This window comes from Pan troglodytes, chromosome 8 (assembly GCF_028858775.2).
Source record: "Pan troglodytes isolate AG18354 chromosome 8, NHGRI_mPanTro3-v2.0_pri, whole genome shotgun sequence".
In the NCBI taxonomy this organism is placed as follows: Eukaryota; Metazoa; Chordata; class Mammalia; order Primates; family Hominidae; genus Pan; species Pan troglodytes.
The window spans coordinates 141,537,477-141,563,492 of NC_072406.2; the positions used below are offsets into that span (position 1 = coordinate 141,537,477).

Below are 26,016 nucleotides of genomic sequence, written 5' to 3' on the forward strand. Positions count from 1 at the left end.
GTTTCTCTCCCAGGGAGCCAATGCACTGGGACACTTTGGTGTGTGAGCAGCTCCTCCTAATGCCCTCTGCTTCCTGTTCACACTGGTTTAGCCATTCAGTCATAATGTCACAGCATCCCGGATGAGGACGCTCCTGCCAGGCCCCCGTCGGCGGGGAAATTCCTTGAAGCATTAAAACCACACATAAGAGGAATCTCTGTCCCTTTCACCATGTTGGAGGCTCAAGATGCACAGTAATGTATTCCTGAGAGCCACATTTACCATCCTGAGTGGGGTAGTCAAGGACAAGGATGGCAGGCTGCATTTCTGGGGCCAGAAAGAGAGGTGTCTTTATATCCCACGTAGAGGGTACTGCCATGCTGAGCTCACAGCAACCACACATGCAGGTCATAAAGAGATGCAATGCAGAGGGCATCCCAGAGGTGGCTTGGGGATGGGCTGAGGACATCGTTTAATAATATGGAATGGGGCTTTTGTTCATTTATCTTAGATTCATGCCCACAACCGAGACAGAAGACTGAGTTCTTTTGTCGAGAGAAAGAGCAGCCTCCTGTCTATGTAGCCTGAGAGACCCATACAAACACGGTGGGCCCGCCCGCTCCGTGCTGCTTTGGGGCTGGATCAAGTCCCCAAGGTGAGTAGTTTCCGTAACTCCCATGAAGACATCCTAAGGTTTTGTACCATGTCATACAATATCAATTTAAAATTGGTGCTTCTGAAAAATGCTACCACCATCTGGAAAAATCAACCCAGACTACTTCCATGTAACTTGCAAAGGCATTTAAATTGGCTCTGAATACAGCCTTAAAGCAGGTTGACAGACACCCTCTGCCAACAGTTTAGTTTTGACTTCACATTGCAATTATACTCTGCAATGGAGAGGAATATGCTCAGGTGGAGTCAATCTTGGGTTGTTAGGCTAACAGTGTTAGCTGTACAGAATTTGCTGAGAACATGTTAATAAAAACTCAAAAATAAAGAAAGTACCATATTAGCAGATTCAACCCACCCTCTAAGAGGTCCGGGCTTTGCTCTGGTGTGGGCTAAGAGGGGCCTGAAACAGGCTCCCTCTGGGCAGAGGGAGAGAGGCTGGGCTCCTGTGGCCCCACCTCACCAGCTTTTACAGCTGCATGCCCTGCTGCGGTGGAGCATGGGACTGGTCCCTGCACCTGTGCAGAGCAGGGGCTGACTTGGGCCTGTGGCAGCTGCTACCTGTTTCCATACCCAGAACTGGCCATGGTGGTGTTGCCCGTGGATCCAGCATGGAGCAGGCCTGAGTCCCCTTCCTCTTGCAGTGGAGTGAGGAGCCCACTGTGCCCCCATCCTGGTGCCCTTGGAGCAGGGGCTGGGGGTTCCCAATGGACTGAGGCCCTTGGCACCCTCTCCAGGCCACTCCCTCACTGCCATTGGGCTACTGGGCCCTTGTCAGGGCTGGTCCTTTGGGGTGGTGTCTGGTGTCTTCTCTTCCTCTCCAGTTCCCCAAAGGGTCAAGAACTTGACCTTCTTGGCTAACTTCTCCCAGCCCGTGGCCAGATAAACACAGGACACCAGTCAAGTCTGAATCCCAAATAAAAGTTTATTATATGTATGCCCCAGTACTTTAGTTGAAGTATCTAGGACATACTTATGCTAAAGAAACTTCTCACTGGTCTGAAACTCACAGAAACTATCCTACATTGTTTTTGAAATCCACCCCAGTCCCTCCCTGCTGGAGCTGAACTCCGTTGCTGGCCTCCATGCTGTCATCTCACATCAGCACTGTTGATTAAACAAACCTTCTGCAAACTTCTCATTCTCTGGGGACCTTTCTGAACCTTTGGGACACTGACCTAGATCACTATTAATTGTGCTGCAAATACCTTTCAAATCTGGCGATTCCAGAGTGGATTGGGGCCACCAACGCTCCCTTGGTCAAAGTGCCCAGCCCCAACCCTTGCCAGTACCACCGTGGTCTCAGGCCGAGGCCTTTCTCCAGGGCCCACGCCACCCATGTTTCCAGGAACTGGCAAGACGCTGCCTTTCAGTCCGCTGGTGTGCACCAGACCCCAGCACGCCCCTCTTGTGTGCCATGCACTCTGCCGTGTGCGGGGATGGACAAGGATGACATGGGACTCTCTGGACCCAAGTGGATGATTTTAACCCAAGTCAAGTCCTCACCGAAAACTTGGGCCAGATGTGTTTCGGAATTCAAATTTTTCAGATTTTAGAAAGATAATGCCTTGTAGTATGTAAATGCTATTTATAGGATATTATGCATAAGACATAATAAATCCCCCATTAGATTGCATAAATACCCTGGTGGGATCCAGGGCAACCTCAAACACAGCATGGGACCATGACAAGCAAGGGAGGGGCCCAGGGCACAAGATTCAAGGAAATGCTCAGAGCCTGGGTGCCGCACCCACCTCACCCTAGCCCTGGCACTGACAAACACCTGTGTACTTCTACAGTGACCTAGAAATACTGGCACAAGATGGACGCATAAAGACCCCAAAGAGTCACATGTCAGTTCAGGTCAGCTGGGGCCACGGATGAGTTTGGGAGCCAGATGTTAAGAAGGACTCCTTATTTTTCTGAGCTTTGTAAGTGTGGCCCTGGGGGTCTGGGATGCGGAGCAGGTGCGTGCTGCAGCAGAGGCACGCCCGGGGCCTGCCCAGGTGAGTGAACAAGCCTCTCCAAGACCTGGCATCTATCTCCCTCCTTCTGTCCCCCCACCCCCACCCCAGAGAGAGAAGGCACTCACTGTTAACTTTGCAGGGAAATCATGGGTGGGAAGCATAAGGACATCTTAGGAGTAATTATTTCATCCTGCTCCCCAAGCTGTGAGGCTGCCAAGGAGCTCGCTTCCCAGGCTTTAGGAACGCAGGCCAGAGGAGAGAGCTGCAAATTGCTCTCTGGGCCCGGGACACTGCTCGTGAGGATGCCACCAGATTACAGCTACACCTGAAAATGTAAAACTACTCCTCCTGTGGGCCCTCATCCCAATGATAGGGGGATCTGCCCATCCACAGCTCGGGACCAGGTCAGTTAGAAGCTGTTGTGAGAGGCCTTTCTGAGAGCCTCCACCCAGCTCGTCCATCAGGGCAGGGCAGGGGCCCCGGCCACTGTGCACCAGGATTACTTAGTGGGATGATGTCAGTTGTGCTCAGATGAAATTATAATAGTGTTCAAAGTGGACTCAAGGAAGGAGCAAGGGCAAAACTCTCTTTATATGCTGCACCTTCTCCTTCAAATCCCTTCACACTCAAGGAGTTTGTCTAAATGGACTCTTAGATAAATAGAATGACATAATTGCTTTGATATACCAACATATCTGAGTGTCAGGTTTGTGAATACATCCTCGGTACATTGAAAGAAGCGAATTAAAAGAGTAATTACTTGAAGTCAATATCATATATTCCTATTTTAAAGGAACAGTTCTCAACTCTGAAAAAATTATCATCTACAACTGCATCATCCAATACAAGAGAGCCACTAGTCCCATATGGCTATTTAAATTTTAACTTTAATGAATCCAAACTAAATCAGTTGTAAAATTTAGCTCCTAAATTGCACTAACCATATTTCAAGCACTCAGTAGCTACCTGTGGCCAGGGGCTCCCGTATTGGACAGAGCAAATACGGAGCATTCCCATCAGAGCAGAAAGTTCTATGGAACGGTACTGATCTACAGATTCAGGAATCAACACTCCATTCCTAGCAGGTCATTTCTTTCTTTTGTTTCCCACAGAAGAAGCGGCACCCATGTCATTACTGAAGTTGTTACTAAGGCTAGTGAAATTATCAGAGGCCCAGCTAGTACCCCAGCCAAGACCTACGTGGGTGATGACCCTTGATGATGATGGCCCTGGCTAACTGTCCTCAGCCCGCACCTTGATGTCCAAGGAGATGAGGAAAGAGACCACATGGAAAGGAAGGAGGGCTGGGGGGCCAGATTTCCACTTCACTGCTGCACAGATACCGATCTCGGCAAGGCATCAGCAACCTCCTAGTGGCCGAATCCTTTACGCCCACGGGTATATACGCTCATGGACCCTTCTTCACTTTGACGTCTCTGGAGCATTTGTGACCCTGGAGCATCCTCCTTGACAAAGTCACTCTTCCCTGATTTCTGGAGTCCATGATCCCTGTTTCCTTCCCACCTCCCACCACTGTTTTCCCCACCCCCTTGGCAGACACCACCTCCCACAGGCGTGCTCTGGCCCAGACCCCTCCCCTTCTCTCCACTCACACCCCAGGCTGAAGTTCACATCTGCAGGCTGCTGGATTCTAAATCAGTTCTCTCCCCGAAGCCCCAGGCCTAGCTGCCTCTGGACATCTCCCCTTGACCAGGAGCCTCAGACAGGATGTTCCCACCCAGAGCCATCTCTCCACCACAACACCCGCCCAAGACTCCCTCCTTCCTGTGTCCTGCGGGGCTTCTCTGAGCCAGGACCAGGCAGTCGCCCCTGAGCCCTTCCTCAACTCACCCCCTGCATTCAGTCCACAACCACCACTGCTGTCACTTCCAGGTACTAAGTCTCTCTCTGGTCTCTCCACGTTTCTCCAGCCCTGCCACTGCTACTCTGATCCAGCCCAGTGCCCTCTCTCAATTTATTACCTTCATGCCAACCCCTGGTTTATCCCCTGGCCTTGTCCCCTCTAGCCCGTGCTCCCCACTGTGCCAGGGAGATCTTCCACAGGTGCAAATCTGCTCTGGTCATTCTCTTCCGTCAAATGGGTCAGTGGCTCTCCATTGCCCTCAGGACAACAGCCCAACTCCCTAGAACAGCCCAGGAGTCCTCTGGTTGACATCTTCCAGACCATGGCTCAGCAGACTTCTCCTGTAAAGGTACAGATTGGAAATATTTTCGGCTTTTCAGGCCCATACTGTTTCAGCCTCTATGGCTCAACTCTGCCATCATGGCCCAAGGCAGCCATAGGCAATCTATAAACAAATGGTGTGATGGTGTTCAAAACAACTTTATTTATAAAAAACAAGGAGCTGGCTGGATTTGGCCCAAGGCCTGTAGTTTGCTGAAACCTGTTCTATAGATTTCCAGGTCACCTCTCACACAGCTCCTGTGCGGTCTCCCCTCTGAGCCTCTACTCTTGCTATTCTTTCTTCCTGGAATCCTCTCTTTCTCCCACCCACCTCTCTACTCTTCTGCTGCAATAAACTCCAACTTGTCCAGTTCCCAAGTTAAATATCTATTTCAGCTGCGTATAGGAGTCTCCAAAAACCTGGGACCTTAAAAACTTCATGTTTGCAAGTCACGTTGATTTCAGGAAAGTAAATATTTTTGGTTTATTGCAGAAACTTAATGGAGAAAAAAATTCACATATATATATATATCTATGTATACACACACACACACACACACACACACATACGTTTATTCCACATCCAGGTGTAACTTACCACCATTAACATTTTTATGTCTTTTTCCCAGACTTTTTTTATATATCCATCTTTCTTACATAATTTGAAAAATAACATATAGAGGTTTGAAGTCAGACTTTTTAAAAAATATACATTCTCATGTTGTGATAAGTTATCAAAAAAATACTAACTTGAATGCCAGCATAATCGTCTATCTTACTAATGCTCCAGAATTCACCTTATGATGCCCCTTTTGGGAGTCTGTTAATTTTTCTCTACAGGAAATAGCAGTTTGCTTTCCAGTAGGGTGTCCCTGTCACACCCTCAGCAGCTGCACCCTCGTGAGCATGAGGGGTTATTTATTTAATCTCTGCTTATCCAGCAGGGGAAAATGGTGCTTCATTGCTTTAGTTTGTTGTGTCTGTTTCTTTCTTTTCCTTTCTATTTTTTTTTTTTTTTTTGAGACTGGTTGAGACAGGGTCTTGCTCTATTGCCCAGGTTGGAGAGCAGTGGGCACAGTCACAGCTCACTGCAGCCTCAACCTCCAGCAATCCTCCGGCCTCAGCCTCCTGAGTTGCTGGGATCAAAGCTCATGCCACCACACCCAGCTAATTTTTTTTTTATTATTTATTGTAGAGACAGAGTCTCCCCGTGTTGCCCAGGCTAGTCTTGAACTCCTGGGCTCAGGAAATCTGTCCACCTCAGCCTCCCAAAGTGCGGGGATTATAGGCGTGAGCCACCATTCCTGGCCTGCCCTGCTGTGCCTGTTTCTTGAGAGTGAGGTTCAGGGGTGCTCCCATGGTTCTTGGCCATTTGTGTTTCCTTCTCTGTTCCAGGCCCTCTCTCTGTGGCCATGTTCTATACGTGCTAGAAACTCAGTGTATTTCAAGGACACATTCAGTGCCTGACTGGGGTCCTTGGAAGATTGAAGTGGTCACCAATGGAGCACTGTGCTACTATTGACCTGTCAGGGGGTTTCTGAATCCACAGCAGAGATGGGGCTGAAGATGCCTTTCCTGAAGGTATAAACAAAAGCAAGGCAGGTCAGGGCACCTGTGGGAGTCACCTGCTATAATTCCAGATTAAGACCACGTGCAGGAGACCTTCAGAAGAGTTTCAGGCTCCAGAGACGATTATGTAGCTCACCTGGTGTAGAGGAGAAAATGAAACCACAAGCGGTGAAGTTGGGCCTTCTCAGGGGCCTCCTTAGACAGCACAACCAGATGGTTCGCAGAGTAGGAGACACAGCCGCCTCATGCACACCTGGGAAGAACTCGGTCCACAGTAATCCCAGAGGCGCCTGCTATGGTTTGAATGCTGGGATCCCTCCAAAGTTCAGAGGTTAAAACTTAAACCTCACTGGGATGGTATTATGAGATGGGGCCTCTGGGAGCATTATTAAGTCATGAAGGCTTCTCCCTCGGGAGTGGGATTAATGCCCTTATGAAAGAGGCTCCAGAGAGCTACCTGGTTTCTTCTACTCTGGCCCTCTGAGGACACAAACACGGCAGCAAGACGCCATCTTGGAAGCAGCAAGACGCCATCTTGGAAGCAGCAAGACGCCATCTTGGAAGCAGCAAGACGCCATCTTGGAAGCAGCAAGACGCCATCTTGGAAGCAGCAAGACGCCATCTTGGAAGCAGCAAGACGCCATCTTGGAAGCAGCAAGACGCCATCTTGGAAGCAGGGGGCAGCCCTCCCTAGATGTCGACTCTGCCAACACCTGGACCTTGGACTTCCAGGCCTCCAGAACTGTGAAAAAATAAAGCATCTCTTCTTTATAAATTAGCCAATCTCTGGTATTTTATAATAGTAGCGCAAATGGTCTAAGATCATGACCATCAAAACACAAGTGGTACACTATTTTTTTTTAATAAAAATGCGGCTGACAATGAAAATGAGTGTGGCCCACTCATATGCGGGCAAGCGAAATAGGAATCCGTGCGACTTCAGGGAAGCCATGTGACAATGCACCTAAAAATGACCCCACCCTACCCAGGAGCATCTACATCATTTTTTAAAGCTCCACAGGCAGTGTTGATGCTCCCCTGTGTGTGAGAACTGCTACACTGGATGGGCTATGATGAAGCCATTCAAAATGCTATTTTTAGAATGTTCAATAGCATAGGAATGGGTTTCAGCTTACATGCTTAAAGAAAAAAAGCAAGACACAAAATTATCAAATCTTTAAATACATGCAAAGAAAACTGAAAATGACATTGAAATAGTAACCTCAACTGAGTCACTCATTCTTTTATTTAACAAGTATGTTCTAGCACCATCTATGGTTTAGGCCGGCAGTTATCAAACTAAAAATTATTGAAAACTGCAAAGAGTTTTTGTGTATATAGAACACAGCTATTGATATTTACATATTAAGGACTAAAACTGATCATTTTAAAAATATTTCATTAATTCATCTTTAAAATAAATAATAATAAATATAATGTTAACACAAAGAACGTATAAAGAGAGTGGTATTGTTTTACATTTTTATAAATCTCTCTAAGTCCCACTTAATAGAAGACAGCTGGATTCCCATGTTTGCTTCGGCATTCAATTTGTTATGATATCACACTTCATGTAGACGCTGGAAAATTCCACCATATACTCATGAGAGAATGAAAGGGAAGAAGGCAAACAACATCTTAGTTGTTGGAAAACTAGTTTTGACCTTGTGTTAAGAAAATAGCTTTGACCTTGTGGACCCCTGAAAAGGTCCTGGGGACCCCAAGGGTCCACGGATCACACTTTGAGAACCACTGGTCTAGGCATTCTTCTAGGTTCTAACTGTAAGAAAAAATAATAAAAGCAAAATGAAACCAAGTTCTCTCTCTGTCTCTTATATTCTACTAAGAGAAGAAAAAATCATGTTTATGATCTTTAGGTGGTAAGTGCCAGGAAGAAGAGGTACAGGAGGTGATGGAGAGGCTATTTCAGCTCAGCGGGCAGGGAAGCCCACAGACAAGGCAATACCTAGAGGCGCACCGGTATCCGGGAAGAGCGGTTCGTTGGTGCCCACTCGGGGGTGGTTTTATGGATTGTTATGCTTCCCTGCATTGTTCAAATTTTCTTTAAGGAACAAGTACAACTTCAATTTTGAACAAGTTGGGTTTCTTTTTTTTTTTTTTCATGAAGCCCTCTTGCAAGGCAGCATTCATCAATGCAACCTTGAAGCAACGGTCAACAACGTTTTGAAGCCGATTTGGAGCCCCTGCTGTTGCCCATTGGGTACTCCAGAATCACTTTCTGCTGGTTCCACCGTGGTCATCCTAATGATCCTTGAGGGAAGGGCTCTGGGGACACAGCCGTGCAGGAGGCCAGGGACAGCCCCCAAAAATGGGAAGGACACACATCCAGACAAAATTAAAACGTACCTCATTATTCTCTGTGGGCACTAACCTGTTTCTGGGCCTCCCCTGATGGACTCAGCTCCGCAGGGTGCAGCATGTGGCCTGACCTCCTGTGGGGGTCCATTCTCTCTGTGGCCTCTCAGCTCTGTCTCCTGCACATCCTTCTGTTTCCATTCTAAGACCTGATCACATGGCCCTCGCCACTGCCCTCCTGAGGCAGTGAGATCCCAGAAAAACAAGCCAGGCTTTGCCCAAATGAAGAAACAACAGTTTTACTTTGATTTTTTACAAACAAACAGTTTTCACTTTGTTTTTTAAGTTTTACTTTAGGTTGGTGCAAAAGTCATTGCAGTTTTTGCCATTGAAAGTAATGGTAAAAAGCTCAATTACTTTCGCACCAACCTAATATAAATAATAAGGTTGGATTTCCTAGACATATCAATGAAAACGGTGCCTCTGTGTTCCCTATACTTCAGCACAAAGAGAAGGTGCTCCCAGGCCCAGAGGACTGCTCAGGTCCCTTGTGCTCAGGAGCTATAGTGGTTTCTTGTGACTGCCATAACAAATTAGCACAAACCAAGTGGCGTATGACAACAGACGCTCATTCTCTCACAGTTCTGGAGGACAAAAACCCAAAGTCAGGTTGTTGGGAGGGCTACGCTGCATCCAAAGTCTCTTGGGCAAGACCATTCCCTGTCTCTTTGGCTTCTGTTGGCCCCAGGTGTTCCTTGACTGGTGGCAGCATCTCTCGAGTCTCTGCCTCTGTCTTCACATGGCCATCTTTCCTCTGTGCTTGTCTGTGTCATGTCACCTTCCTTTATAAGGGCACTGATCAAACCGGATCAGGGCCCACCCTTATCCTATATGATTTCATCTTAACTTGATTATATCTGCAAAGACCCTCTTTCCAAAAAAGGTCTCATTCATAGATACGGGGGTGAGGACTTCGACATATTTTTGGGGAGACACAATTCAACTCATATTAGGGGCCACACCCACCGAGGGAGAGACCAGAAGAGAGTGCAGGCACCAAGGCCAAGAGGACTGACTAGGAAGAGGACTGTGGACAGGGCTTTGGACAAGCCAACCGGGAGGTCTTTGCTGAACCCAGCAAGAGGATCATCAGGGTAAGGAGGCAGTGAGGGCAGATCCAGCTGCAAGGAGGCTGTCTGCAGAGGGAGCAGAGGACATGCAGACAGTGAGTGTATTCTGTCAAGAGGCTCATGGCAGAGGGCAGGTGTAAAATTAAGCACTAGCTGAAGGGGGACACAAGAGGCAGGGGATAATTGAGTTTTGCAGTGTTTGTCTTTTGTTCAACTTTAGGGAATGGGCAAGACGACCTTATCGGTAGCTTTACATTTGCGGTTCCTCCCAGGGCCAACACATTCAAGTAGTTGGCTGATACTGAAACTTCTGGGCGTTTTTATTTAAATCTTTATTTTATTATTTATATAATTAATACATTGTCTTTGTAGAAATACTATACAATCTAGATAAGAAAAAAGTGCTAAAAGGCAACCATAATTGACATTTTGGTGAATATATCTCTCTAGACTTTATGTCCATAAAGGTATGCATATTAATATATATTTCAGGCCAGGTGCGGTGACTCATGCCTGTAATCCCAGCACTTTGGGAGGCCGAGGCAGGTGTGTCACTTGAGGTCAAGAGTTCAAGACCAGCCTGGCCAACATGGTGAAACCCTGTCTCTAGTAAAAATACAAAAAATTAGCCAGGTGTGGTGGCGGGCCCCTGTACTCCCAGCTACTTGCCAGGCTGAGGCAGGAGAATCACCTAAACCCAGGAGGGAGAGGTTGCAGTGAGCCAAGATTGCACCACCGCACTCCAGCCTGGGCAACAGAGCAAGACTCTGTCTCAATTAAAAAAAAAAAATATATATATATATATATATATATATTTCAGATAAATGAGTTATACCCTACACCATGTTTTGAAGCTTGCTTTTTTGTTTAACACTACATTGTGAACATTTCTTGTATCAATGTATGTGTACATGTATGCATCTATGTTTACACAATGACGTGTCTATACATACATTCATGCACGCGCACATATATAATGCTATTTTAATGACTGCATCTATTCTATTCTGTGGCTGTATCATAATTTAATGAGCCAGTCCTCTACTCTTGGGCACTGAGTTTTACTAAGCATCTTTTGACTTTACACATGAGTCTGAATTTTAAGATAAATTGCTGGATCAAATGGTATCACAATTCCAGATATATATATATATATATATATATATATACACACACACATATATATACACACACATATATATATACACACATATATATACACACACACATATATATATATGCACATCCTAAAGTTAATCATACCTTTTCCAAATGCCACCAGTTTTGACTCAAATTTGGGAAATCCTGCAGAAGAAGAGAAACGAGGCCCCCAGACAGCGCTGCGGTAGCAGCTTCAGTGCACCCTCACTTCCACGCAGGAGGGACCACGTGTGCAGTGTGTGCAATCTTTTTAAACAACACATATTGTTTTCTTGGGGTTTTTTTTCTAAATGTAAAATTAACATGAGGGGGCTTTTTAAAATTAAAAATGAGGACTGGTTAAATAGTGATGCATCATGCAAAGTCAATTTCATTCTGCAAGAGAAAAGGGAAGTAGAAAATGTCTTTCCTATTATATCAAACCCCATTTCATACATGATTGGTCAGAAAACAGTAGAAAAATGTAAACCTTGCCTCCTTGTCCTGATATCCTTGCACTTATTCATGTAATTATTCGACACATTTGTATTGAGTACCAAAGTCTGCAAGGCAAGATTAGACAGGCAGATGAAAGGTCCCTGTTTGGACATGTGGAATGTGGATGGGGTAAGGAGAGATGACCAAAAGCAATGATTGCAACCAGAAGAGATACTGGGACTCACCAGCTTGAGACTTGGGGGCCGGAGCACAGAGATGAGAGCTGACATCTTGGGAACTGAAAAGACCCCAGATCAGAAAGTGAAGAAGATGGCCAGAAAGGAAAAACCCACAGGGCACAAAGATGCAGAAAATGAGCTGCCGGGCCAGGCACAGTGACTCATCCATGTAATCCCGGCACGGTGGGAGGCCAAGGCAGACAGATCGCTTGAGCTCAGGAGTTTGAGACCAGCCCATCTCTACTAAAAATACAAAAATTAGCTGGGGCCGGGCGCGGTGGCTCACGCCTGTAATCCCAGCACTTTGGGAGGCCGAGGCGGGTGGATCACGAGGTCAGGAGATCGAGACCATCCTGGCTAACACGGTGAAACCCCGTCTCTACTAAAAATACAAAAAATTAGCCGGGCGTGGTAGCGGGCGCCTGTAGTCCCAGCTACTCGGGAGGCTGAGGCAGGAGAATGGCGTGAACCCGGGAGGCGGAGCTTGCAGTGAGCCGAGATCGCGCCACTGCACTCCAGCCTGGGCGACAGAGCGAGACTCCGTCTCAAAAAAAAAAAAAAAAATTAGCTGGGTGTGGTGGCACACACCCATGGTCCCAGCTACTCAGGAGGCTGAGGTGGGAGGATCACCTGAGTCTGGGAGGTTGAGGCTGCAGGGAGACAGAGCAAGACCTGTCTCAAAAAATAATAAGAAGAAAGAAAGTAAAAAGGAAAGAAAGAGAGAGAGAGAGAAGGAAGGAAGGAAGGAGGGAGGGAGGGAAGGGAAGGGGAAAGAAAGAAAGAAAGAAAGAAAGAAAGAAAGAAAGAAAGAAAGAAAGAAAGAAAGAAAGAAAGAAAGGAAGGAGGGAGGGAGGGAAAGAAGGAAGGAAGGAAGGAAAGAAAGAAAGAAGAAAGGAAAGAAAGGAAATAAAGAAGAAAAGAAAGAGAAAGACAGGAGAAAGAAGAAAGGAAAGGAAAGAAAAGAAAAAAAGAAAGAAAAGGAAGGCAGAGAGGGAGGGAGGCAAGGAAGGAAGGAAAGAGGGAAGGAAGGAGGAAGGAGGGAGGGAAGGAAGGGAGAGGGAGGGAGGAAGGAAAGAGAAGGAGAGGGGAGAGAAGGGGAGGGGGAGAGAAGGGAAGGAGAGAGAAGCTGCTGGAGAGTCATCAGGTCAACCAAGACTCTTGTTTGCACCATATCATGTTGGCAAAGGTTGAAAAGGTTGATAAAACCCCATGTTGGTGAAGGTTTATGGGATCAGGAAATCCCCATCACTCTGGCTGGACTCCAGCGGGAAACCAGGTTGGAGAACATTTCACAACATCCAATAAAATGCTGGGCATGATCTCCCACTGATGGTGCAATCCCACTGTAACCAATGGAACCACTCACAGATACAAGTACATGTTCATCTGTGGATATTAGTTGTAGTATTGTTTGTGATAGTGGGAGATCCTATCTATACCATCGAAATGCCTGCCCATTCAATGGACTACTGCACAGCTGTGGACAAGAATGGAGGCATCTGTGTGTGCTGCAGAGGGCAGAGAAAACAAGAAGCTAGCTGAAAATGGGGTCTCATTGGTGCCGAAGGCAGCACACACATGTGCACAGCTGAATAGATGTGTGCCTGCTGGTTAGGCTAGAAAATGTCTGAAAGGAAATACAAGTTCAGGGTGGTTTCCTCTAGGGAAGTTGGCACAGGAGTGCTGGGCATTCGCTTTTACTTCACTGTTGAATGTTTTACAATTAGTACATTTGACTGTTTTTTAAATGAAAAACAATCACTTGAACAGGAGAGGACTGAGGAGCTCCCATGTCAGGCCAAACATTCCCAGGAAACATCGGGGACCCTGAGCGGTTTCATCACCCACTAGTTGGCAGCAGGCCAGAGTTAGCATCATAGGGCTTGACCACTGGTGACTTCTCCATGTCCAATACAACAGAGTGCTATTTTGACATTGGACGGGTTAGGACTGTCAGAGACTCTGGCCCTGTGGCACCTCAGTGATACAGGATCAGAAATCTCAGTGCTGGAAGGACCTTGAGAGCTCCCTGAGCCACTGGGGCACACATCAATCACACCAGAGCTCTGCCTTATCCAGCTGAGACCCAGAGCCCTGGGAAGTTCAGCGACGTGTCCCAGGCCATCCCAAAGAACGTGGTGGAGACTGCCTGCCTCTGGGCTGCAGTGCAAGGCTGTGCTTTGCCCTGGAGTCCTGAGGGCCTGGTACACAGATTGGGCCCACAGAGGACAGAGGGGCATGGGACTCACCAAGGTCAAGTGCGAACAATCATGGTCTGTCTGTTTCCCACACACTGAAATAATCTAGTTCATGACACGCATGGGCTCTTCAAAACAATTCATACTGTTTGGTTCTGGTTTTCTTCCCTGTGATAAAAGTAACATGCGGTGGGGAATTGTTTTCCAAAACTAAGGACTGATTAAAAGGATAATAATACACGCAGGCTTTTAAAAGAAGGAGGTAGATATATCCATGATGACATGGAAAGAGATCCAAGATATATTCCTCGAAAAAAGCAAGGTGCAACAGGTTTATATAATATGATCCCTCATGTGTAAATTATAAGCACACACACAGAGACACACGCAGGTATATGCATAACCACCTCTTTGCAAGTATGTTTAAAAGTAGTGTCAATTACTTTTAGGAGAACAATGGAAGGAGTAAAGCTTTCACACTACATTTTGTTTACATTTTCTAACTGTCTTTGACAATTGCATTCTCTTCGGTGCCAAAATAGCACTTCAATGTACTGAGAGTAACAAGTGATCAGGTTCCAGGACAGTAACTCTCAACTGCTACCAGCCCTTTTCTAATATGTATATTGTATTTGAAATGTATTTTCCTTCATGCCAACAGAGGCTATCAATCTGGGTGCTGAAATTTTGAGGTATTTTGTTTATCCCTTATATTTATCTCAATTTTTGAAAATGAATAAATTCCATAAAATTGAAGCAAAGTTAAAATTGAAGGCACATTGAAGGAAATTTGGAAAATTCAGAAAAAAGAATGAAAAAGAAAACAGAAATCAGAGAGGATCCACTAATCCTTGGATAGGTGCTGTCCACCAGGTGTAGCAATTCCTTCCATATGGTTTTCCAAGTGGAGATATGCGCGTGTTTTTACGTTGCTGTCATCACGGCCTTTACGAAGTTTTCAGATCTTCTTTCTGTGCATACAACACCCAGTCCTGAGCATGTGAATTGAATGCTGGTGTAAACGTGTTCAGTCATCATAATCATCATCATCATGCTATGTGTGTGGGTCTTTCTCCTCCTCTTCAAATACTCTGTCCTGTCACTGTGCCAAGTCCCCAGCCCACTCCTAGTTACTTGGTGCTGCAGTCACAGGGCACACCTGTGCCCAGGCAGATGCCTCCCACCCACCCCATGGTCTTCCTTGGTCCAGATCATCACCTGCTTCCTAACACCAGCATCCCATTGCAGATCCATGGCCTTAGCACCAAATAGCACTGCATTTAATCACATTCAGCCTCAAAAAGTGCCTAAAACATAACAGTGTTTTGCTAATGACTACAAACGGAGTCCTTCAAGATATTCATGCAGTTCTTACCTGCTACTTCTTGAACGTTTTGCAATACCATGGTGGTCCAGGGAATTTCGTAGAAAAAAGAGAGGTCTGTGCTGATTGGATTATGTTCATGTCTCTCAATCTTCCGATCTTGTCCTAGCACATTTGGGTGCTGGCTGTGCCCCCTGCTCATCCTACCCTCACCTGGCATGGACAGGTAGCACACGGCATGCAGTTCCATCCATTTCTGTCTGTGCACACAGGCCAGAGGAGCCTGCCTATCACCTGGGAGCCCCTCCTAGAAGCAAAAGCTCTGTGAGATTGCAAACATTTGGGAGAATAGCATCGATACCTACATGATGTTTGTTTCATACTCGGTCAGTTTTATTACTCCATACATGGTGTTTCCCAACACTTTAAATCCCTTTATATGATCAGCAAAGATCGTGGTTATGACTACATGGAGGTTGCCACTGCTCTGGGTAAAGGTCAAGCTCTCCTTCCATGCAGCAAGTGCAAACATTAGCGTGCTCCCTTCTGCTATTCGGGTGATGCTGGCCCCACTCCCGCTATGTCAGACTTGCCACGGAAATGCCGTCTGCCCCCCATGCTCTCCCGACAAGATTGGGCGGCCTGCAGGCCAAATCGCAGATGATTTACCAATAACAAATTCAGGCCACCTCCCACAGCATATCCCAAAGAGGTCAGCTCAGTCAGAATATCTTAAAGATGTTGTTAGCCTTGGAGGAGGTTGCAAAGTTGATGATCATATATCTTCTCTCCAAATTTTATTTGGAAGAGCCTGCTACCGTGTGAGAGAATAGTCCTTCTGAGATGGTAATTACTATTTTGAAAAGTCATTTTAATATCTAATTTAGAGATAGTGCTTAGCTCCTTGGGTTTCTCAAGTTTCGAAGGATTTGTTTTTGTTTTCTTATAAAATCCAAGCTTTTGTTACTAAAATGAAGTTCCCGCAATGTATGTAACATTTATTTCCAAATGGTGTCTACTTTTATGGGCAAAAATCATCAGAAAAAGCCACTGGCTACAAAAACTGCAAACAAAATGAACCCTTAAACAGCTAATGACTTAAGGGTGGTTGTACAGACATATAAAGTATGTTGGGGCTTACACTATTTGTCATTAACACATATTCTGAAAGCTTGGCTAATATAATGTGACACAAAATTAGTCAAACACAATTCATGCAATATTGTTTAATTTTACTCCTCATTTAACTTGGTTTTAAGCAAAATCATTATGTCACATGACAACGTTCACTTGAACAAGAAATATTTCATAATGGCCGCTGCCTTTAGAAATGAGTTATTAGGGGTTCCATGCTGAACACATTCTTAACTATGAAAACTATAAAGCTAATAGCTTAATCATATTTTGACACCATCTACATACTTTATGCATTATTTACAAGAAAGATATAAAAATGAAATCACTGAATATCTCACACAATACTTCACAGTCATAGTTAACTGGTTAAAAATATAACACATTTATCTTCCAGGGGCTTTATATTTGCATATAGATATTTGCATACCATGTTGCAATGGGCTGTTAATGTAAAATTTAACCTTTGTTCTTTCCCTCTGATGTGCAAGGTATACTCATTAAGTTAAAAATAATGGCAAAAATAAGTCTTCTGGTGATATACATTTCATAAATTATTCCCCAGAGCAGTGAGGAAAGGTAAAATGTGGGTGGGAAAATGTTTAATTGAATTAATTTCTCATTTTCTGTATTTTTATTTTACAACTCGGAGACAGAGCAATTTGACTAGTCTATGTCAACCCTCTGAATTGCTAAGGACCTCCTCTCAATTATTCAAGGTGTCAACCCTCTTAATCCTGTAGTAGAACAATTCCTGGTTTCAGGACTGAGATGGATACATAGCATCATTTTGTACCCCTGTTAAATGGATGAGTCTTTATTCAACAGAGGGAATACACAACTACTATGCATCAAACGTACTGCATGATCATTAGACATTTGGACAAAATGCAGAAGGCTCTTAGTTTGCATCAGGTTATAATACACAATGTCAGTTTCTAATTAAGCCCCTATATGAACTTTTAGAGAGTGAGACCAGGACTTAGAAGTGTGGCAAGAGGGCCGGACGCGGTGGCTCATGCTTGTAATCCCAGCACTTTGTGAGGCCAAGGTGGGGTGGATTACCTGAGGTCAGAAGTTCAAGACCAACCTGGACAACATGGTGAAATTTTGTCTCTACTAAAAATACAAAAATTAGCCAGGCCTGGTGGTGGGCCCTGTAATCCCAGCTACTTAGGAGGCTGAGGCAGGAGAATTGCTTGAACCAGGGAGGCAGAGGTTTCAGTGAGCCAAGATCATGCCACTGCACTCCAGCCTGGGTGACAGAGCAAGACCCCCATCTCAAAAGAAAGAAAGGGTAGGGAAGGGAAGGGAAGGGAACGGAAGGGAAGGGCACTGTGTTAGTCAAATATCTAAATTCCAAATTCTCTTTTTCCTTGCTGATATATTCTAAATTTAAAATGCTTCATTCAGATGGACTCAATGCCGGAAGTCCTACTGAGGCAAGGAGTGGCCCAGATCCTGCTGCTGGGAGAAGAGGAAAATCACAGATAGCAAGTCCGTCCAAATTAGGCAGATGTCCAAGTCCTTTAATGAATGGTTAAATCTCAGATTATCTCTACCCAAAATGGTTTAATTCAGGAAGGTGGTGGCGTGCACCATGGCTTGTGTGCCCAGTGAGAATGGGCAGGGTGGGTGGCACACAGCCTCAGGATGGACCTGGGCACACAAAGCTGGGGGAACACAGACCCTCAAGCCTGAGGATGGTCCAGGAGCCACGGCCAGGCGGCCCCAGGTCAGGAGCACAGAACAGGGAAGAAGGGGAGACAGGCTGCCACCCAGACAGTGGTCTCCAAGGTGTCAGCTCATTGTCCCGGGGCCCCACAGCCCCAGGACAGGACTTTTCCCCACTATTCTTTACTCCCCTAGAACACTGGATCTGGCAACTTGAAGACGAGACAGGCACAAGACATCCAGGATCTACTGAGGGCGGGACGGGCCTGAGGTCAGGCCAGCCTGGACAGCAGGCTCCTGACCCCGTAGGGCCGGAGGACCATAGGCCTCATTTCATGGACTGTGGTGGTGACACTGGGGTTCCCCTAGATTTCCAGAAGGGGTCTGGGAGCCCTGGTTTTGTCCTGCTTCCTCTTTCCAGGGCAATCATAATGCCCAGCGCTCCCTGGGCCGACCTCCCTACAACTTCCGCATTGACATTTAGGGACTGCCTCTCTGGGGGAAGAGATAACTCGGGCTCCGGAGTGCGTCTCCTGGCTACAGTCAAAATTATGTCCGCTGACTCTGGGACACTGGCCACTGTCTATGTGCGGCTGCAATAATCCCGCCTTGCTGGATTCATTGACCCCGACATCTCGGAGCAGCCGTCCTCATGGTGCCTCACCTTCCCCGTCGGCTCCTACCTTCCCAGCAAAATCTTTTTTCCTTGTATTGAACATGCAATTTATAAGTAGATGTGAAACATACATAAGCTACAGGAACATTTGCATTTTGCAAATTTCATATAATCTTCGGGAGACTTTGCTTTCTCATTCTGCCACCACTGAAAACATAAATGCACTGTGATTTGACCTCATTTTCTGTAAGAAAGGAAAGAACTGCCCCAAAATGCACAGTGCTCTTGGAACAAGCAGCGGCATTGGTTCTTGCACAAAATGCCCCAGCCCCTCAACATGGAGGCAGGTGTTTTAGGCAGAAATGCCGTACGGAACTTTTACTTATTTACTGTGTTTTCTGGACTCCTATGTGGATGTGATTGTTCTTGTAAAGGTTCTTACCGAGGTAAATAAAATTGTAGAACCTTGGAAACATACCATTATTACAGCACAGAGCTAAGGTGTGCAGAACGGGAAATAACTCTCTGAGGGATAAATTACATGTGATGAGGGCTGAAAGGATACAGCTCCCACTTCAGGAAGTCTTCCAGGCAAAGATTTGGCAGTTTTAGCGTTCCTTTCAAGACAATGCACGTACACCAAAAACATTATTCTTCACAGAGCGCCCCAGAGGCCGCAGCCGTCACGTGGATGCCGTCGTTATTCCATTCCCTCCAATTCAACACAGATCTTCTTTATTAATTTTAATTTGTCATCAATAGCCTGACAGGCACTCTTTCGGCAAGAAATACTGCATTAACTGTTTCACTCACTGTGGCAGCTATTAAAACCAGGATGGTGATTAGCAGGAATGAGGTCAAACAGAATAATGTGAGTCTAAGTCGCTACCAGCGAAATGTATAACACAGGAGGATTTATTATGTTCACTTGCTGAAATGTAATTTAAAAACAGGATATCACCACCTGCTATGCTGGCTTGTAGGGTTACTCAGATCATTTGAACATTTCCTGCTAATATGTTTATTTGCTTCTGGCATCTATTACCGTTTACTGTATTTCTCATAACTAGAGTTAAAATAAACTTAATTGTTGCTATCTACTTCTTGTAAACATAGCAGGTAAATACATCATCCCATGATTAGTTCAGAGGATGTAAATTAGGGTGATTTAATCATCAATATTGGCAACAGAAAAATTAGTTTTCATAACCTTCTTGCAAAGACCTAAATTTAGTTTTCTGATTGAAGAGTCTGTTTGCTAAATAAGGATGTCACCAGGACGCTGAAAGACTCTACTTGGCTGGAAATCCTGGGACGCACCATCAAGCATGCTAAGAAAAGTGCGAATCATTGCAGATGCTAAACATTCGCATGTAAATTTCACGTGCGCTCTTTTTTGAAACATCGGAAATCCAGGCATGTTGCTGGGGATGATTGCTGACCCGGAAATCACAACTCACAGCCTTTGGCTGTACTTTTTAAGGAATTCCGATCAAACAGAGTGATCCACAATCATTTAGTACTTTGTTATTGGGATGAACTTTACATCATGGGCTGAAAATAGAGAATGTGTATTTTAATGTACAGCATATTTTCAATGTGCAGGTTATTTTTAAAATGGACTGCCCGTGAGGCAAAGCAGCTGTCAATAATCTCTCTGAGCACCACTGGTCATTTAATCCTTGCATTAAATCTCACTCATACCACTTCGGCTAAGAGATCTTTCTGACTCTGGTTTGTAGGTGGCACAGAACAGGATGCAGTGTGGGTGGTGGTGCCGGGGCAGGCAAGCGCCATGGAGGGGTCATCTGCCATCAATGTGGCGGTGTGGCCCAACCCACGGCCCCGATGACCCACCCTGAACACAGAAAAGTCCTGGCTCAAGGGCAGGTCTTTGTAACTTATTTTCCCTACAGCTTTCAGATCTGCACATTGTGGAAAAAAAAAAAAAATGTCAGCTTAGCCATTCTGGAGTGAGGTGGTAAAAACCAAAGCTTGGTACAAAAATTTCAAAAAAAATCATAAAAGATTCCTTTTCTATAGTTTAAGATAGAATTTTTAAAAAGCCTTTTCTGATAATCCCTATGTAACCTACAAAACAGAATGAATCCTAACGAGAGAAGAGTTCAAATGGTTCTAGCACACAGAAAAGACAACTATTGAAGGTAATGGATATCCCAAGTACACTGATTTTATCTTTATAAATTCTATGAATGTATTCAATTGTCACATGCACCCCAAAACTATGTACATCTATTATGCATCATTTTTTTTAAAAAAAATTAAATCTTGCAATCAACCATAGGGATTTGCATTAACATGAGGCAGAAATGTAATCACCACCACTGTGGTTTTGGATCTTAAAGAAACACAGCCAGTAAATATTGCCCTCTTCCCACAATTGCCACCTTCTGCGCGGGGCTCTGCAGGAACGCAAAGGGAATATGTAAAGAAAGACACCACCAGCTGCATGCATTTGACTCTTTTTCTCCCAAGCACTGCCTCTCCCTTAAATCAAGCGGTGCTACAGGAGGCAATTTTCGTGACAGTGTCTCCCATGCCAGAGTCTGTCACATTAGACAATCAGAGAACTTTTATAAGAAAACCAATGCATGTTAAATATCGCCGTCCTGCGTGCAGAGCCTCGGCTCCCACCTTGCCCGAGGAAAATGAGCAGCCGGGGTACCAGGGAGGCACTTTGTTCCCGCCAGCCCCACCCCGCCGGGTGCACTTGGGCTGCGAGATCCCCCTTCATCTAAGGCAGCCACAACGTGAGCTTTACATATCAGCTGCATTTGAATCGATGATGGGAGCGATGTTTGTAATTCCACATCAAGCAGCCCCGGTGTCTGGCGTTTATTTGTGCTGTTGTTTTGGCAGGTTATCCAAGGCCCCTTCTCATCTGACATGTCAGGTCTACAATCAAACAAAGAGGACTAGTGAATTCACTTTTACAGTTAGGCAAGCTGAATGCTATTACCCGTGTATGTGTCACCGACCTGCAGATCCCAGCCTCTAATCTGCCATCCGGATGGATGCTACAAAGTGAAGAGCCGGGACATGCATTTCCCAGTAACTACCTGCTGCCAGCTATTATTTTAAGGATCCTGTGATTTTCTTTTATTTTGAGTAGAAAAAACAAGGCAGCTGCGGTAATAAAAAGGCATATCAACTAGTCACTTCCTGGCAGATTTGTCACTGGTATGGATACAGTAGAGGGCTTTTTTTGTTGTTGCTAGAAAATGTATACACTCGAATATAATATTGTACATCTGCAGTGTGTGCTTCAAATAAAACCCTTTTTAGTGCCTTGCATACTGGTAAACAAAATAAAAATGTATGCATCTTATAAAGAACTGCCGATACATACATACATGCAGGATGCCACCTACAAATCATGCGCTGAGAGAAAAAATTTTATGTTATATGATTTTGGGGTGAAAGTTATTATTTTTTATTCCTAAACCACATTAACATAGCTACAAAGCCATAGATTATCACAGCTCTCCAATAATGTTCCTAAATATTTCCTAATGATGGATTGTATCATAGGGCCTCCTAGGACCCAAGTTTAACTGTATAATTCCAAGTTGTGAATTAAATTGCAAACATCAAGTGCTTCTGGTAATTCTTTTATTTCTGCACACCACATAATCATATCGATCTCTTCCCCTGTTCTGTCCATAAATAAATCTTCAGAAATAATTGGTCACCAATAAAACGTTCGTGGTTCGATTTTGATATGTGTTTTAAAATTAATTAGGCAGAGCTTTTAAGAGGTGATCATTCCTAAGGCAGAGAGCTGAAAAATTGCAGCCAGGTATTTGTCAAGCTGCATGATTACAGACAATATGTCAACACTTTACCTTTTGTATTTTGAAAGATGTACAGGAATTGTGCTCAGATACACAACAAAGTCAAAATGCCGTTGCCCTTCGCACAAACCCCGGGGCCCCCAGGTGTGTCCACAGGACCCGCGGATTGAACAAAGAACCCAGTGCCCCGGTGTTCTCCCATCCGAGCAGGAGTTGGACAATTCCGAACAATAAAACCCGGCCCAAACAAAGAGTGATTAATGACTTGAGGAGTCGCAGTGCCATGTCGACTGGGTCTTTGAAGGAAAAATGAAAAGAGTTTCAGGCTTTAAATATTTACTATTTCATTCATCAATGGAGCATGTAAATGCAGAAACAAATATTCAAACATTATCCCAAGACTCCATTTCCCACCTCGTCCTCACACGTAATGCCTATTCACGGCAATCAGTGCCACAGAAGGCACAGGAAGAAAACAGGTGACAGACACAGCCCCGGCGACTCAGCAGGGACCCTTTGTCCCCCTGTTGAATTGTGTTGGTCACTGGGGTTTCTGGTAGGTTCCTCGATGCCATAGAACCTATCCTGTGCTGAAGACTGAAGTTGTAGTCATATTTTACTGTTTCTACACAATCTATTATTGAAAAAGTGATCCAATTCCATGTGAAAATAAACAGTTTTATCATTGAAAGGGGGAACGAGTAGGCAATGCACCTACAATTTGAACATCCTGCATTTCAAAACATGTTTTAAAGCATCATTACTGTTAAGACAATTGTAAGACGTCTATTTCCATTTTCCACTGGTGAAGTTTATTTTTGTTCCTTGTGTTGTGAGAAAGAGAATGCATTTTCACTTTCAAACACACTTATAATATTTCCTAACCTAAATAATAAAAACCAGGGTACTATTATATCATGCTATTATCATATACCTTGATGCACTTATTGAACACTTCCAGTGTGCACTTGCATGATTTTGTTTAATTGTGCCAAACACTGTCTGAGACAGAGACCAATGCTCTTCCTATTTTATATCTGAGAAAACACATGCCTGAACATTCCTTGAAAAGTCACGATTCAAAGCCACGACTGGCCACCCCAGCCCCCAACTTGGTCCTCTCTTCCTTCTTCCCCTTTTCTCCCTCCTGCCCTCTCCACTTCTCCAAGCCTCCTCTACTCCTCTGGGGTCTGTCTCACAGTCAATGGTGGGGACAAACACTTGACGTGGTTGTTAGTCTTGTCATCTTAATTCTAGACCTCCCCCATCCTTTTGGGCTGGAAAGAACCTCCTTCGAGGAAGGAAATCCAGACTTGCCTGGCAGCATCCCACGGTATCAGGGTGCAGCAAAGCAGGAAAAGGAGAGGAGGGAGGAGCAGAGGAGGAGGGTGAGGGGCCAAGGAGCCAAGAGAACTTGTCTATAAACAGGGCTCTGCGTCTCTAGCAACTGGGCTAAAATGAGAACAACAAAGGGCTGCTCAACTTCCAAACCCTGCTGAAACCCAGCAGGGTTTATTTTGTTATCCCCTTGCTCTCCTGTGGGAGACTCCGGGAGCCAGCCTCCGTGTCATTTCAACCACGTTTCCAGGGATGCTCCTTGACCCAGTTGCAGGCAGAACCCCAAAACATGTCCCACAAAGTCTTGCAGGATCCGCCTCCACAGACCTGGACGCACCTTACAAGTCCCACTCTGTCGCATGTCCTGCACTGGGTCACCCCGGCCTGGTTCCTGGGCAGGGCCCTTGCCCTCCCCACTCCTGGAATGGCTACATGTTTGGTTCCCCGGCCTGGCGGATGTCAGGTTCTCTCTTGGCCTAGTTTCAGCTCGTAGCTAAAATGCGGCTTCCTTCAGGAAGCCTTCCATGGCAGACTCCAGGTCATGCTCCTTCCTGACTTCTCCCCGCTTCCAGGGCTTTTCTCCCAGGGCTGGCTGAAACCTGGTGCTTTGATGCCTTCGCTCACCAAGTGGGAAGTTCCCAGAAAGCAGGGCACTGTGTGTTTCCCTCCGCAGCCCCAGGAGAGAGGCCGGTTTACAGCAAGTGTGCCACGATCATTTGTTGCATGAATGAATACGTATGATTTGCTTGGTCTTTATAGACAGGCAGGCAATTAGCCTAAAAGGTTTTACTAAACTTTCATTGCCTTTTTTCCTCCAGCTTTTTTGGAGGTGTAATTGACAAATAAGAGTTGTATATACTGATGGCATAGGTGGTGGCATTTTGATATATATGTGAAATGATGTTCACAAACTAATTAACGAACGCATCCCTTCACATGGTCACCTACTCTCTTCATAAATTTCAAGTACATATGAATCATTTGAATGATTTGTCTACTCAGTCTAAATTTTCATGGTAATTAGGGCTATGTAAACCTAGTATTAAGATCCAGAAAAATAAGTTTTGGGAATTACTAAAAATTAAAAAAGCATCATCTGTGCATGTACACACACACACACGCATGCACACACACACAAGCACATGGACACACACCTTGGCATGTTTAGAAAAGAAACAGGCAACTGTAGGCCTTTGTGGCCATTTGGTAGAGATATTTCAAGTTTACACTTGTAAATTCCAGACTCAACTTTGGCTGTGACTTAAGAAATTCTGTTAAATTAAACTTTGGAGATTTCACAGAAAGAGAGTGGTTTTTCCACTGCTGAGTATTTCACAGCAAAGCCTGTTAGTGTGTGCATGTGTGTGTCTGCAAGAGAAAGAGGTTTTCGTTGTACTTGTTGTTTCATATGTGTATGCTTCAATAGATCTGCCAATTTCTCCCAGCATTGCCTTTCTGGGAGAAAGGCCAATTTTCTTCATTTTAAAAATATCATAACATTTGTGTTAGCAAAAACTCCTATAAATGCCATCAGCTACAGAATTCCAGTTTAATTTCTATTTTGACTTTATCAAAATTTGAGAAAAATATCTTTGGGGAATACAATTATCTGTGCTTAGCCTCAGCCCACAAATAAACAGAAACCAACTGTTCCCTGCAGCAGGGAACTATTCAGGAAAGTCCCTCCTAACTATAGATGATGTGGCCCAGCCAAAAGCTGGAACCACACCCCACAGTGTAATCTAAACAACATAATTCTGATCCCATGGACCGCACCATGTGGTCTAGCATATTGAATTTGTAAAAATCATATTAGAAGGATACACAATATTTATAAAATACAAATACTGATTTGTCACACTGATTCTCAACCTGAATGTGGGTGAACCTCTTGTTTGGTTCCCTTTAATAGCATAATTAAACAAATAAGAGCATTTATATCATGTAAGATCCAGACATAAGGAATCATGGCATTTAATATTTTAATATTCGAGGCTGCCTAGTGATTCCGTAATGGCTAAACCCAGTTAAACTCCCATTGATGATGCTGATTACTCTAGGATCTAATTTTCTCCTCTGGCTTCATCTAAAATCATGTTTCTCAACAGCTATCCTTTATTGTTTTTTAATCTTACTGCTTGGATATTAGTGAATCTCTAGAGTTCCAAAAACTACATTTGAGTGTTTTAACAAGTCAGCCCAACAATATATGTGGTGAGCTCATTAAACTTAGGTTATAGTTCAGACTATTCACCTGGAATATTAATATTCATCAATACTCT

At 44.8% G+C, this 26,016-nt stretch overlaps 1 long non-coding RNA gene across 1 annotated transcript; it reads right to left on the minus strand.

Annotated features, from left to right (window-relative positions):
* Nucleotides 1–3,487: 3,487 nt before the first annotated feature.
* Nucleotides 3,488–6,846, minus strand: LOC107966958 (uncharacterized). Its single transcript, XR_001707014.3, has 2 exons — nucleotides 6,509–6,846; nucleotides 3,488–4,823 (listed from the first exon to the last, which is right to left on the minus strand). It is a non-coding gene; the product is annotated as an uncharacterized LOC107966958 (long non-coding RNA).
* Between the last annotated feature and the right edge of the window lie 19,170 nt (nucleotides 6,847–26,016).